This window comes from Alligator mississippiensis, chromosome 6 (assembly GCF_030867095.1).
Source record: "Alligator mississippiensis isolate rAllMis1 chromosome 6, rAllMis1, whole genome shotgun sequence".
In the NCBI taxonomy this organism is placed as follows: Eukaryota; Metazoa; Chordata; order Crocodylia; family Alligatoridae; genus Alligator; species Alligator mississippiensis.
In genome coordinates this window covers 41,599,474-41,613,579 of record NC_081829.1, presented here as the reverse complement: position 1 = coordinate 41,613,579, position 14,106 = coordinate 41,599,474, and the positions used below count along the sequence as shown (strand labels likewise).

At 44.1% G+C, this 14,106-nt stretch overlaps 1 protein-coding gene across 2 annotated transcripts in view; it reads left to right on the top strand.

Moving 5' to 3' along the window:
• Window positions 1–14,106, top strand: part of BMPR1A (bone morphogenetic protein receptor type 1A) — a 180,349-nt gene that overhangs the window by 30,925 nt on the left and 135,318 nt on the right. Inside the window, exon 1 of one of the 2 annotated variants that reach the window (XM_059729827.1) lies at window positions 8,368–8,651. The exons of the other annotated variant lie outside the window; for it this stretch is intronic. The gene's annotated coding sequence lies outside the window, so the exon portion shown is untranslated. Of the gene's footprint in view, window positions 1–8,367; window positions 8,652–14,106 lie in introns of those variants that run through there. 2 annotated transcript variants of the gene reach the window in all.

Here is a 14,106-nt window from a genome sequence, read left to right as displayed (position 1 = left end):
CTACTCTTGGGTACATGATCACAGTCTTTTTTAGACTAATTGCTATCCTGAAGTTCTTGCATGACTCAGAAAAGCTGCCCAAGAGGTTTTGCAGGGAAGATTCACTGTGGGCAACTAAGGCCACACCATCAACAAATGGGAAGTTTCTCAGAACCAGCTCTTTCACCTTTGTTTTCACTCTAAACCTTGCAATGTTGAACAACTCTCCATTTAGTCTGATTCAAAGATAAATGCCATCATTGCTGTCCTTGAATGCATAAAGAAGCAGGAATGAAATGTAGATGTTAACAAGCATGGGGGCTAAGACACCACTATTTCACCCCACTGTTGAGGTCAAAGGCTTTTGATTGATTCTTTGGTTTTATACTCCAGTGTTTCCCAACCTTTTCCAGTGCAAGGCACACTTACATGAATAAAAATTTTCTGTGACACACCTGTTTAGGCATTCCCCATCCTCATACCTATTGTAGACTATTGCCATGGCAAAATTCCACAGCACACCTGTTCATTTCTGATGGCACATTTCTGTGCCGCAGCACACTAGTTGGGAAACACTGTCGTATGCTACAGTTACTTTCATACTTTGATGTAGTGAGCAAATGATGTTCAACAGTTTTGGGGGACATCTCAGCTACTTCAGAACGGTAAAAAGGCCCTGTCTTTTCACAGTATTGAAGGCCTTAGTTGGATCATTTAAGTCTATGTACAGTGGCATTTGTTTTTCTCTACACTTCTCTTGTAGTTGGTTGAACATAAATATCAATGGTGGGGTGTCCTGCGCGAAAACTGCATTGACTTTTAGGATAGACTGCAACTCACAGAGTGTAATATGAGTGACAGTTTTTCCAATGATGTTCCCCAGGGAGATTACCTGTAAAATAAAACTAAATAATAGGGCTGTGAGAAGCTTCAGTAGCTGATTAGATTCGGAGGAGATTCGGCCCGATTCAGCAGCTGAATCTCCAAATCCAAATTGAATTGGGAGACCTATTATAAGTTCTGAATTGACGTGGAAGTCTCTGATTCAGAAAGGTTTGGAGATTTAGAAGGCTTGCATGAAACAGAAACTGAGAAGAGGAAGGGCGGGGGGCGGTGGAAAGACTGCTCTGATATTGGCACGTGTAGCTGGCGAGTGTCTACGGAAGTCCCTCTCAGAGGGAAATCAGAGCTAGGCCCAAGTTGAAGTCACTGTTCAAATGGGTGGAACAATGGCAGAAATATATCTGAGTGCAAGCAAGCAATTTCCTGCCCACAGCAGCCACTGCCTGGGACCACACCAAGAGAGACCTGTCTTCAGTGACAGCTCCATGCTGCCTGCCCTCTCTCAGAGGTACAGCATAGGAAGCTGGAGGGGATGCAAAAGCAGTTCCATGGGATAAGCCTTAGCTTACTGAATTAAGAATCCCATTCATACCTCTCTCACATCCACAGCCAGCAGACAACTGACCCACAGCAACTCTGTCCCTGCTGCTGAATCTCATATTTTTTCCTTTCCAATCAAAACATTTCCTAGAGCAGCATTTTCATGTCTTGGCCTCTGACATTCATGGCTGGGACCATACTGACATGCCTACACTTCCCCACACTAAAGAACTCTCTGATTCACCTGGTCTGCATGGGGCAGCTCAAGCCTACCTTCCACCACACGGAATAAGCCCAAAAGCCTTTTTGCTACAATGACCCCAAGCCTTATCTTTTCCTAGAGAGCCACGGCAGAGGGATGTTGTTCAATGGGCACCTTCAGCACCACTGCCTACTTTCTCCTAGAGAAAGCGTCAAGGATGACCCACTAGGCCTCACTTCTGTCATGCACACAATAGAAGCGTAACTGTGCAAAATATAACTAGGTGCACTTATAACCACAGGGAATACCAGACAGATAAAACAGTAACAATCAGGTCAGTGAAAGTGTGTGGCAGTAGGCAGAACCACAATGATGCAGCAACAATAAATGCTTTCCCAGGTATGGCTGCACAGGCACAAAATGGCAATCAACTCAGACAATGGGTCCCAATAAAAGATTCAAACAGGCAGGGCACCACACAAACTGCAGGCCACTGGCTACTGCTCCTCCCCACCCCTGCCACACACACACACCCACCCACCAGACAGCTCTCACTCTCGGATACCCTACAAGGTGCCCCAGCCAAACCACAACCCTCAGATGCTCAAATGAGCCAGGCAGCCAGTTTTATACCTTCAAGTCGCACCGCATTCCTCAGCTAGTCATGCTGGGAAAGATCTGGCCATCACTGTCAGTCCTGTGCTCACCTAGCAACTTCAGGCTCAGTTGACGCACTTCCACGTCGCTGAAGCCAGCCAGACACGCTGTACCAACCTCTGTCTCCTACCTGTGCCATGCACCCCAATACTTGATAACGTGCAAGGTGACAACAAAACAAAGCCAGGGCTCCAAATGACGCCTGCACAAAGCACCTGAACTCCAGGCTGTGTCTGTGATCTTTTCCCAAGTTCCCTTCCAACCACAGTGCTCTGAGGGAAGGACATAGAAACAGCACATAAGGCTGTGTGTGAAATGAGCTTTGCCTTTTGTGACCTGTTTCTGTTGGACCAGCAGCATCTGAAAGGCTCTGGCTTTCTATCTAGTCTCTTGGTAGCTAGCTAGTCTCTCTTATTCTGTGTTTTCCCTGACAGTGTGTCATCACTGTGCACTGCACTAAAGCACAACATATATTACAGACACATACACATTTTGCAGTGCACTAAACATTATGAACTGTGCTGGAAAGGCAGGTGCTAGGGTCTTCTGGCAGGGGAGGATGAGGGGGCAGAGGGATTGCTGCAAGTTCCCCCTCCCCTCCCCAAATGGATGCACACTTTTTCCTGGCATTGATGAGTCTTCTGCTGCTAGTGGGAGCATGGAATTGGGAGCAGTGTCTGCACCTGCACCATCTCCACTAATACCAGTAATAACCCCTAGCACCAGCATGGCAGTCTGTACCCCAATTTCAGTTTCCAGCATGAGCCTTCCAGTGCCAAAGGAGCAGCTACATTTTCTTACTAGGTGGGGAGTAAAACACTGGAACAGGTTACCCAATCAGGTTGTGGAATTGCCATCCATGGAGGTTTTTAAGACCCGGCTAGACAAAGCTTTGGCTGGGATGATCTAGTTAGGGATGGTCCTGCTTTGATCAGGGGTTTAGACTAGATGACCTTATCAGGTCCCTTGCAACCCTAATTTTCTATAATTCTAATGAAGGAAAAAACTGATGTCCTCGGGGAGCCTTAGCAACGTGACCTCCTTGCAAATATAGGCCTAGATTTCAAGTAGGATACAATAACTCTAAGATTACATGGGGTGCCATGTAAAACCTTTTGATCCTTAATTTATTATTGATGGATGATGTACCAATGCCAGGATGGAACATTTCATAGTATCAACTATCATGGTCTGCCTTGGTCTTTAACAAACTCAAGGGAAAATGGAAATGAAGAAAATGCTTCAAAATAACGTCCTTATGAAGCGTTACAGAAGCACATCTTGTCAAAGCTCTGAGTTCCCCGTACAAGGGGCAAAGTCAGGGCTAATAGTGTTGCCTGAACCTATTCAATGGTGACAAAGACTTCAGACTCCCGCCAGAGGTTGTGCAAGTACCTGCTCTGGACACTTTTAAGGAACATTTGGATGCCTATCTTGCTGGGGTCCTTGGACCCTAGCTGACTTCCTGCCCCTTGGCCAGGGGGCTGGACCTGATCTTATGAGGTCCCTTCCAGCCCTAATGTCTATGAAGTCTATTAAATCTTTTCATATATTGCTGTAGAAGCCGAACACCTGAGCTTTCAGGGACTTTCTGAACAAATAATGTGTACTCCTCCAGTCCACAAGCTTACTGAAGTTTTCATATCTTCCTTTATGTGAACAGAATCTAGCACTTTGTGGTTATCTTCACAGTTCAGTAATAGGTTGTTTTGTGTAATCCAACAGAAATTATTCTTTATGAGCTATAACTTGCTTCTGGTGCCTCCTTACTTTTTAACAAAGCAAAAGATTTATTAAATTATCTGAAAGGATTTTTCAGATGCTGAAAAATAATGGGATTTGGACATCAAACTCCTATTACATTCCTCTGAAAAGTCTCCTCTTGCATGACAAATTGAGAAGAGTGTCTCAAAAATGTGGAACAGTGAAACGTTGGGTGCGTCCAGATGAGTGTGCATGTTCATCTTGCAGCAACTCAGAGCCCTTTGAGATGCTGCGAGAGGCATGTGCGGAAATGAGAAAAGGTTCCCCGTGCTGCAAATTTGCAATGCAGGGACAGAATTAGACCCCTGGATATCCAGGGTTAAAAAAAACTGCAGTGAAAAAAAGCGGGGCAGGTGAGGCAGCTGGGGGCAGGTGAGGCAACCAGAGGCTGGGTCTTCCACAGAGATGCTCTGGTAGGGCCCAGAGCATCTCTATGGTTGCCCCTCGCCCTGGTGTTGATGCATGCTGCCTGCCCATGCAGGGCAGGCAGTGTGCCAGCCGCAGGGAATTGGACCTGGGTTCCAGTGCCAGTAAGTAGGGGAGCTGGGGGAGGGGGACCCCAGCTCCCACCTGCCCCCCGATTCCCCCCAATCACTGCCCCACCCAGCCGCACCCCCTACATGTCCCCTGAGGCCCCCTGATAACTGCCCCGCCTGCCCCCCAAGCTGCCCCATGGCAGCCTCGCCGGGCCCCAGCATCCTCGCAATTGAAAAAAAAATAAAAAAACCCCGCAATCAATGGCAGTAGCAGCTGCCATCGGGTTCACTGGGGCCCACCTGCTGTGTGAGGGGCTCTGTCAGGAGGCCCCAGAGCTGCCATAGCCCCTGCTACTGCCTGTGAGTAGAGGCTTTTTTTTTAGTGCCAGAGGCTGGGGGTGGGGGGGTGGGGCAGCCATTGGAGGGCTGGGGGTGCAAGCAGGGGATGGGGTTGGGCGGGGCGTGGGGCTGCCATGGGGGGCTTCAGGAGCTGGCGGGGGCTGGGGCCAGGCAGGGCAGAAATCTGGGGGGCTGGGGGAGCACGTGGGGGTGGGGCATGTGGGCTCTGCAGGGAGGGGTAGCCAATGTGGGGGCCATTTGGCCTCTGTTGGGGGAGGCAACAAAACATATTGCCTATTATGATGACAGAGACACTGGTAAGCTTCCAAATTGCTTTAACACTGTTGATATATCAATAAAACATGCTCAACTGATCTCTCTCTCATGATCTTTTATTTTAATTGTGGAGGAACATGGATTTGGAGGAACATGGGGTATTTAACAGAGTGACTTCGGGATTTTTTCATCAGGGTTTTTTTCAGTTTTCAAATAGGGAACACCAGAATGCCTGCTAGGGAGGCCAGTGGCAGAACCCTGCCTGGACCCAGCTGAAGGTGGCTGACCTCCTGGTCAGTTGGGGCCAGGAGAACATGCTTTGACAGTTCAAAGCAGGCTACCACACCTGGAACATCTTCTGGGCGATAGCTGCCCAGATGGCTGGGCAGGGGGCACAGATGGCAGTAGTGCCCCACAAAGACCAGCTCTGCAGCCACAGCCCACTGGCAGCTGGCCCAGAGGGGCAGATACCTTTCCTGGCTGTGCAGTCCTCATCCGGGTCTGGCAGGTGTGCAGGTCACAGCCAGGCAGCAGCCCCAACTGTCAGACTGCTGCAATGGGTAAGGGTGCAGGGAACTCTCAGGGCTGCTTCAGCAGTCCAGCTGGCACAAGGGGTACCAATTGGCTGGGCCCCAGAAGCTCCTGAGAGCGAATAGCCCTGAGCTACTTGCCAGGGCAGGTTTTGTACTGATGGGGCCAGAACAGGATGGTTTTTTATACTGCTGGGGACAGCACAGGTGCTGGCCCTGGGCTTTAGCTCCCCCTGGCTGCAAATCCAAGAGAAGTCAGACAGGGTTATTTTGCCCCGAGTGGCACAATTTGGCCCACACCAAAGTGCATTTCCGGGCACATGCGCCAAGGCAAAAAGCCCCAGCTCAAAGTCACACTTCTTCTATTTGAGCTGCTGCAAGCTCACATGTCTGCATGTGTGGACGCGCCCATCTTGTGCTAAGTGCTTTCGGGTTAGTTTGTCTTCTCCTGTGTCTGAACGGCTATATAGGGTTAGGAGGACTACTCTGCAACACAATATGAAGAGGAAGAAAGTTTTTTATTTCTTTTAAATCTAAGAAAAGGTTGCAGGCTACAAAGTACGATTTTTTCAGCATGAAACCCCAGGAAAACAAAGATTTGGGAGGGAGGGGCTAAGAAAGAGAGAAGCAGTGTGGAAAAAACAGTACTGCTTCAGCAACCGCTCCCTGCTAGGTAGGCTACAGAACTGAAATTGCAGCTTTTTGACATCAGGATGAATGCTTGGTTTCAGAAGCCTTCAGTCCAACATTCCTCCTGCAGATGTATAAGCTCCACATACTAGAATGCTGTCCAGAATAGGACATTTCTATGTATCATTTGGTAAGCAAAAAGCTTTCCTACTGAATAGCAATACTTTTCTGGCATCCTATTTTTTGGGATCAGTTCTTTGGAGCAACTCTATTGTTAGATATTCCAAAAGCTTGTCCATCAGCCTTGGAAAAGTAGATGCAAGTGCTTTCTCAGTCACTGGGAAAAATATGAAACTCTGGCTCTAGTGGAAACAAACAGTAATTTATTACTATGAAGTATTAAGCCCTACTTGCATAGAAATGAAATAAATTGTATATAATATTAAATCGGTCTTAATCACTGTGCTAGTACTTCCCTTCACTCTGTCCAGTTTAATTATTATTGAATAAAAATGTAGCAGATACTGTTTTCATATAACTGCAGTCATCGATAAGCATTACGAGGACAACAAGTACAAAGAAATAGATGGGAAAGAAGGGACTTCTAATTTTTTAATTACTTTTAATCTTTGCAAGAACACTTCGACTGTTTCCCAGACAGTAATGAAAACCCATACTTAACTGATAGATGACCAGAAGACAAGGGAATTAATTTAAATGTGTCCTAGTGTTTTACCAGAAAGAAAATGCCTAGTATAGCTTTTTGCCTTCCAGGTGCTTCCTGATCCTGCATTAAAAGTAATACAGTACATTCCAGGACACTCCACCATTGATATATTTTTGGTCAAACAACTAGCAAGAGAACTGTAGAGAAAACAACTTATGCCACTGTATATAGCCTTCATCAGTCTGACAAAGGCCTTCAATACAGTCAACAAACAGGGTCTTTTTACTGTTCTGAAGAAACTTGGGTGTCCCCCCAAACTATTGAACATTATTTGCTCACTACCTCAAGGTCAAGGTATGAAGGCAACCGTAGTGTATGAAAACAAAGAATCAAAAGCCTTTGACATCAACAGCAGAGTGAAACAGGGGTGTCTTAGCCCCTGTACTTTTTAGCATCTATTTTTCATTCCTGCTTCTTCATGCATTCAAGGACAGCAATGATGGCATTTATCTTTGAACTAGACTAGATGGAGGTTGTTCAACATTGCAAGGTTTAGAGTGAAAACCCAGGTGAAAGAGGTGGTTCTGAGGAACTTCTTGTTTGTGAATGATGTGGCCTTGGCTTCCTGCAGTGAATCTTCCCTGTAAAATCTCTTGGGCAGCTTTTCTGAGTCATGCAAGAGCTTTGGGATAGCAATTAGTTTCAAGAAGTCTGTGATTATGTACCAAAGGATGGAAAAAACAATACCTGACATCACTCTGGAAGATAAATTTCTTCTCTTGGTGTCATTGACTGTTTTGCTATTTGCGTTACATGATCAGGAGCAATCTCGACCTTAAGCCAGAACTAACAGAATCAAAAAAGCAGCTAAGAATTTTGGGCTATTACAGACATGTGCACAGAATAACAGCAAATTATTGGCTAAGGTGAAGATGCGAATCTGTGAGATGCTTGTGCTTTATGGTTCAGAAACGTGGACTACACATGCTATGCACATCAAGAGACTGAACAGCTTCCATAAAATCAGGAATACGGAATACCAAATGCAGAGGTATGGGAGCATGCAGGACTGACATGCTTAGAAACCACTATCAAAAAGAGGAGGTTGCGATGGATTGGCCATGTCAGGAGAATGGGCAGAGACCACATCCCCAAGAATACTTTGTATAGCGAGATTCAAGGCAACAGCCCTATGAAGTGGGGTTGTCCTCTATGGCAGTACCACAATATATGCAAAAATTATATAACCTTATTTAGCACCAACACAAGGTTGTGAGGAGCATGCAGGATCTCATCTCAGCTGAAGGGAACATCTGGCACTGAGTGCAGCTCAACACGAAGCAGCTTTAACCCAGAGAACGGAAGCAAAGCGAGAAAGAAAAGAAAGCAGCATGCTGTAAATTTGGACTCTAACTCAGACAGCATATGGATCTGTGAAACTTGTAACAAGCTGTGTTGCTATTGAATTGGGCGTGTCAGCTTTGTGAGGCATCTTACCAGCCTCTTACATGTACACTGTGATCCAGAGGATTGATGGGGGGTTTTGTGTCCCACCATAGAACTAAACGTACAGAAAAAAAGACCATGGAGTAGTACCTGCAGCTAAGAGTGGTTGGATAGGTTGTGGATATTACTGGTGTTTGTCAGGTGGTTGTTGGATCAAGAAAGTTTGAACAGAATTGTTTCCTTCATCATCTTTTAAGGAGTGAAGGTGTTTATGATTAGGCTTCATGGCTGGATGCCTCTTGGTAAGTGACTGTTACATCTGGTGGTTCTGTATGTAGTTTGTTAGTTTATAAGATGCATCTATACTCTGCCTTCTGCCTACCTTCAGATTAACATGGCTAAGTACCCCTCTTTTCTATGGTTCTGGTTAGATTGAACAGAGACACTTAAAGAGAAGCAGTGTTAACTTAGGTTTTTGTTTTAATATTGATTATTTTAAAAGCAGCTTTATAAAGATAGAATTGAGGGTTTTTTTCTGCATGAATTGATATTTGAGCATATTTAGTCACTTTTGTTAGTTTTAATGCTTTTTTATTTATTCTGTGGCTTTTGTAAAGCCAGTATAGCAGAGAATTGGCCACAGTTTAAAAGTGTTTGTTATACACCCAAAGAACTGCTTGCCTAATTTGCAGTCACATACCCGTATGCAAAATACTTCAAGTTAATGAAATGTATTGATGTAACTGGGGAATAATATGCCCTGGACATGATTTATTACTGGCAAAGATATGCATTAAAGAAAAAATTGGTTTTAACACTTACCTCAGGTAGTGTGTGCTGGACTGGCAGTTAAAAACCCCCCCAAAAACCTAATTGTTTTTCTTTTTAAACAGAATAGAGTCTATATATTGGTTATGCTACAATAAGTATGAGACTGTTTTTTAAATTTTTGTTTTCTGAGTCAGTTTCATGGTAACATAAAAAGAAAAAATGTACTTCTGTCAGAGTCCAAAGAGCACCGATGTGGGGGTTGCCAGTATATTCCTCAATAATATTAGAAGGGGCCTTTAAGAATTTAATTTTAAGCTTGTTTTTTTTTTTTAGAAACACCAAGATTATCAGGCTTTCCTAGCTGTTAAGGACTTGAGTGTATATTGAACTTTCCTGGCCTCTAATTAAAGGGAGTGTTGACTTGATCAAGGCCCCCCCCCCTTTTACTCAACTGCTTCTCTAGTATTCAAGTGTAAAAGGTTTGAACAAGTAAACAATAAAAGGCAGACATGAGAATAAGCTAAATAAATTGCTTCCCTTTGAAATAATTTTTAATTACATTTAGTCATTGTTGAAATTCTACCTGCCATCCATGTCCTTTGGAAGAAAAACAGGATGAGACTTAAATGTCTAATGCTTTATAAATGGTTCCAGAAAAAACCTCCATTTTTTCCTTTTGCTAATTACCTTCCAGGTGACCTTTTTTATTATTATTATTTAGTCTTGTTCATGGAATCCAGAGACTTGCTATGTTTAAGTGGAATTTATTAGATATTTGTCTGACTAATTGCTGCCTGATAAATCTTTTACTTGGAAACCATTTATTTTATTAAATTCTTTCACAGGATCTGACCACCAGTCTTCCCATACCTAGTCTCAGACTATTCTTCAGCAAACTTGATGCATGCTGTAAACTGTCAGCGTACTAAAATTGCCTCTGAAGAGCTCCAAGGGCACTGAAATGGATTATTTTCTGGTCTGTGATAGCACAGCAAGTATGCTTATGTATCAAGGAGACCTTCTAATGGTATTAAGACTTTCTTAAAGTATGCCTCTTTTTCCTGCCCCAGGAGTGGCCCTTTCATTATGAGTTTCCAATCATCTGCTTAAAAAATCATGTGTTCCACTTCTTGCTAAAGAGTGTATGCAGGTGGCACTTTAAACACTAGAACAGGAGTCAGCATTCAGCAGCCCCCAGCATGCATGTCAGACCATAGCACACAAGGCCATTTTGCTTGGCACACCACAGCTGGCCCAAGCTCTGGGCAGCTGTTGCTGGCCGCAGAGCCTGGGTTGCTTGCAGTAGGTGGCTAGGAGGCTGCAATCCCTGCTGCAAGCAGTCTGGGCACCATGGTAGGCAGCAGCTTCCCAGACCCCAGGCCAGCTGCAGCTAGGAGACTGCAAACAGCTGCAACAGCTTCATGGTGGTGGCAGTTACATGTGTGCCTCCAGACGGATGTCAGGGCAGGGGTCTGGGGCAATGCAGCCTTGGCCCCTTCCCCATCATTCAGCCAGAGGTGTGTGTAGCCGTGGCACCACAGAGTTGGTGCTGGTGCTCTGGAGCCCGGTGCAGCTGCTTGCAGTCTGCTGGCTGCCTGCTACAGCTGCCCAGAGCTGGGACCAGCTGTGGCAGGAAGCTGGGCAACTGCAAACAGCTGCACCGGGCTCCAGAGCCTTTGGCTAGGTTCCATGGCAGCCCAGCTGCACATGTACCTCCGCATGGCCGACAAGGGAGGGGTCAGGGTTGCGCTGCTCCAGGCCCCTCCCCTGCCATCTTCCTGGAGGCACATATGTACTAGGGGTGTGCGAAATGGGCCGTATTCCATTCAGATTCGGCCTGAATCAGGGACAGTGATTTGATTCATTGATTCGGATCACTGTCCCTGATTCAATTTGGCTGAATCCCAATCTGAAGATTTGATGCTAATTTAGAGAATCAGCGATTTGGCCATAGACACAGCTTTAAATGTTTTTTCTACATACCTCGAAGTACGAGGCGCAGCTTGTGAATGCTGCGATACTGGGGTGGATGGAGCATCCCACAGGAGTGCGGGGGGGGGACACGGGACGACGGACCCTGTGTGGTCAGCGGCGAACCTGGAAGTGCACTGGAAGTACTTCCGGTCCACTTTGGAGTCCACTGACCAAATTTGGTCAACACGACCAAATTTCTTTTTCCTGTTCCACTTACATCTTCCTAAATGAGTACATGCCAACCCATAGCTGCCCAAAGGTATCCTACTACAAGGCTAAGGCATATTCTATACCAGCTATTAAAGTGTGCTTTTTAGAATATAGGGGAGTGTTGGTTGTAGCCATGTTGGTCTAAGGATATAAGTAGATAAGGTTCATGTGACATATTTTGCTAGACCAACTAAATAGTTGGAAACATTGTTCTTTGCAAGCTTTCAGGCACAAATGCCCTTCTTTCGGTATAGGTGGGGATCTGCTGTTGTTTTGTGTTCTCCTGGATGGAATAGAAGCCAATATGCAAAATGCAGGTCTGTGAAAATGCAAATTTGTGGCAGTGAGGATCAGAAGCAAAGGGAGACAATAGGCATGAGACAGGTAGGTAGGGTGGGGAAAAGAGGAATGTTGACCTGGTGATGGGATGTAACTGGTAAAATGTAGATAGGTTACCTGGGGTTATCAGATGGCATATAATACACCATAAATCCAATGTTTTTTATTTTATAATTTTTTGTATTCAGTAGATTAAAAAAGTGAGGTTCGTAGGCTCATCTACAAAAGGTGTTTTATAAATTCCCTTTGAGGATTAGACCTGAGAGATTGGAGAGTGTTTGTCTTGTGAGAAGTGGGCACCCACAAATAATTTGGTATTCTTGTCTTTGATAGATTTTCGATGTGCATTTATTCTGATACGCAGATGTTTGATTCTTCCGTATAGGTTCCAGGGAAGGATGGTATGTTATAACTAATGTGCGATTTGTGAGGATTTTCTTTTTGTACTGCAGCAGTTCTTCACGTGGTATTCAGGTAGCTCTTTCAAAAGTGTGATTTGTCTCTCTGGAAGAGTGTCTTTGTTGAGTGAAAGCCCTTTTGAGGTTTACAAGGTGACTATCACTTGCATTCTCCTCAGTGCAAATTCTGTGGTATCGGAGGGTTTGGCTGTTTATTACAGCTTTCTTGGTGTGTTTAGGGTGATTGCTGATTTTGTGTAAATATATATGTTGGTCTGTGGATTTCTTGTATATGGTGATTTGTATTTTACTGTTTTGGATATTGATCATACTGTCTAAAAAGGCAATGTTTGTGCTGGAGTATTCGAGACAGTCTGCTGGAGGGGTGATTTAAATTTGTGATGGAAATCAATTGGAGATTGCAGCTTTTCGCTTCAAATTACAATGCCATCTATGTATCTTAAGTATAGCATGGGTTTGATGGTGCTGTGCTTGAAGAATTCTCCCAGGTGGCCTATAAAAATGTTGGCATATTGTGGCCATTTTGGTTCCTATAGCTGTGCCCATTATCTGGAGGAAGTTTTGGTTATTGAAACTGAAGTTGTTGTGTGCAGTAATATCTTTAGTTCTGTACTCTGAGTTGTAGTTTTGCTCTTGCAGATATGTACAGTAGGCTTGGATTCCATCCTGGTGTGGGATGCTGGTATATGAGCTGGTGTAATGTCCATGGTGGCTAGGAGGGTATTGCTGGGAAGCTGATCTATATTTTTGAAGTTTCATAAGAAGTCTGTTGTGTCTTGGACAAAGCTTGCTCTTTGGGTGACAGGAGGTTTTAAGATAGATTTGATGAAACCTGATATTTCCTCAGTTAGGGTTCCATGGTTTGGATATTATAGGTCTACCTGGGTTCCCTTGTTTGTGGATATTAGGGAGCATATAAGAAGTCCCAGGGTGTAGGGTAGGGTAGTGGGAGAGACCAAGTTCTGTAGTTTTTCTTGTAGTTCAGATGGAAATGATTTGATGGTGGTTTTGAGTTTTAAGGTGAAAAGGGAAGTTAGATCTTCCTCTAGTTTTTTGCAGTAGGTGTTGACAGAGTTATTTGTTGGCTTCTTTTATGCAGTCTTCATGGTTAAGGATAACTGTAGCTCTTCCTTTTACCTGCTGGTTTTATTACTATTTGGTGGTTGGATCTTAGAGATTCTATGGCCCTTCTCTCAGAGAGGGAGAGATTGTTATGGTGGTGTTTGTTGTTTATTTCATTGTTCATTCTTTCCCTGAAGCAGTTAATATAGCAGTCGAGGTTAGAATTTCACCCATTGTGAGGTGTCCAGTCTGATTTTTGTTTGCTTGTTTTGGGTGGGGGGTAATATTTTCTTCTCGTCAAAGGATGGAGTGTTGTTGGAAGTGGATTCATTTTGGTTATGCAAATATTCCTTGAGATGGAGGCATTGGAAAAAATCTTCTAGTTCTCCACATTGTAGTATCCAATTAGGGTATTTTTCCAGACAAAAATTAAAGCCTTTAGAGAGGACAGATTTTTCAGTTTTGGTAAGTGTGTACATGGAGAGATTGATAACAGTTGAGGGTTGATTGATTCTTTCAGTTTCATCGAGTATGAGGTTAGATGGTGGTGTTTCTCTGGTTGTTTTGTGGCTGAGAAAGTTGTTCCTGTATTAATTGGTTCAATTTCTTCTTTTTATGTTGGATGGATGTTGTTTAAAAAAAAAAAACAAAAAACCTCTTTAGTAGTCTCTTTGCATATGTTGTATAATGTTTGGGAAGATATCCAAATTTGTCTCTCAAGTAGTTGTAGCCTATATCGATTTCCTTCTTGAGTTGATCTCTTTTGGAGTACGTTATGTGAAGGAAATAATTTTGAAGTTTTTCTGAAGCTCTCTTGCATAGTTGTGAAACGTATTTAAAGTTGTGTGTAGTAGTCAGAAGATTGTAGATATTCAGTCCTCTGGGAATGATGTTGTGTTTCTTACATAAGCTTAGAAAATATATGTTGCTGTTGAGTTTGGCTTCTTTTATCTTCATATTGTGGAGTTTCCATTTTAAATGG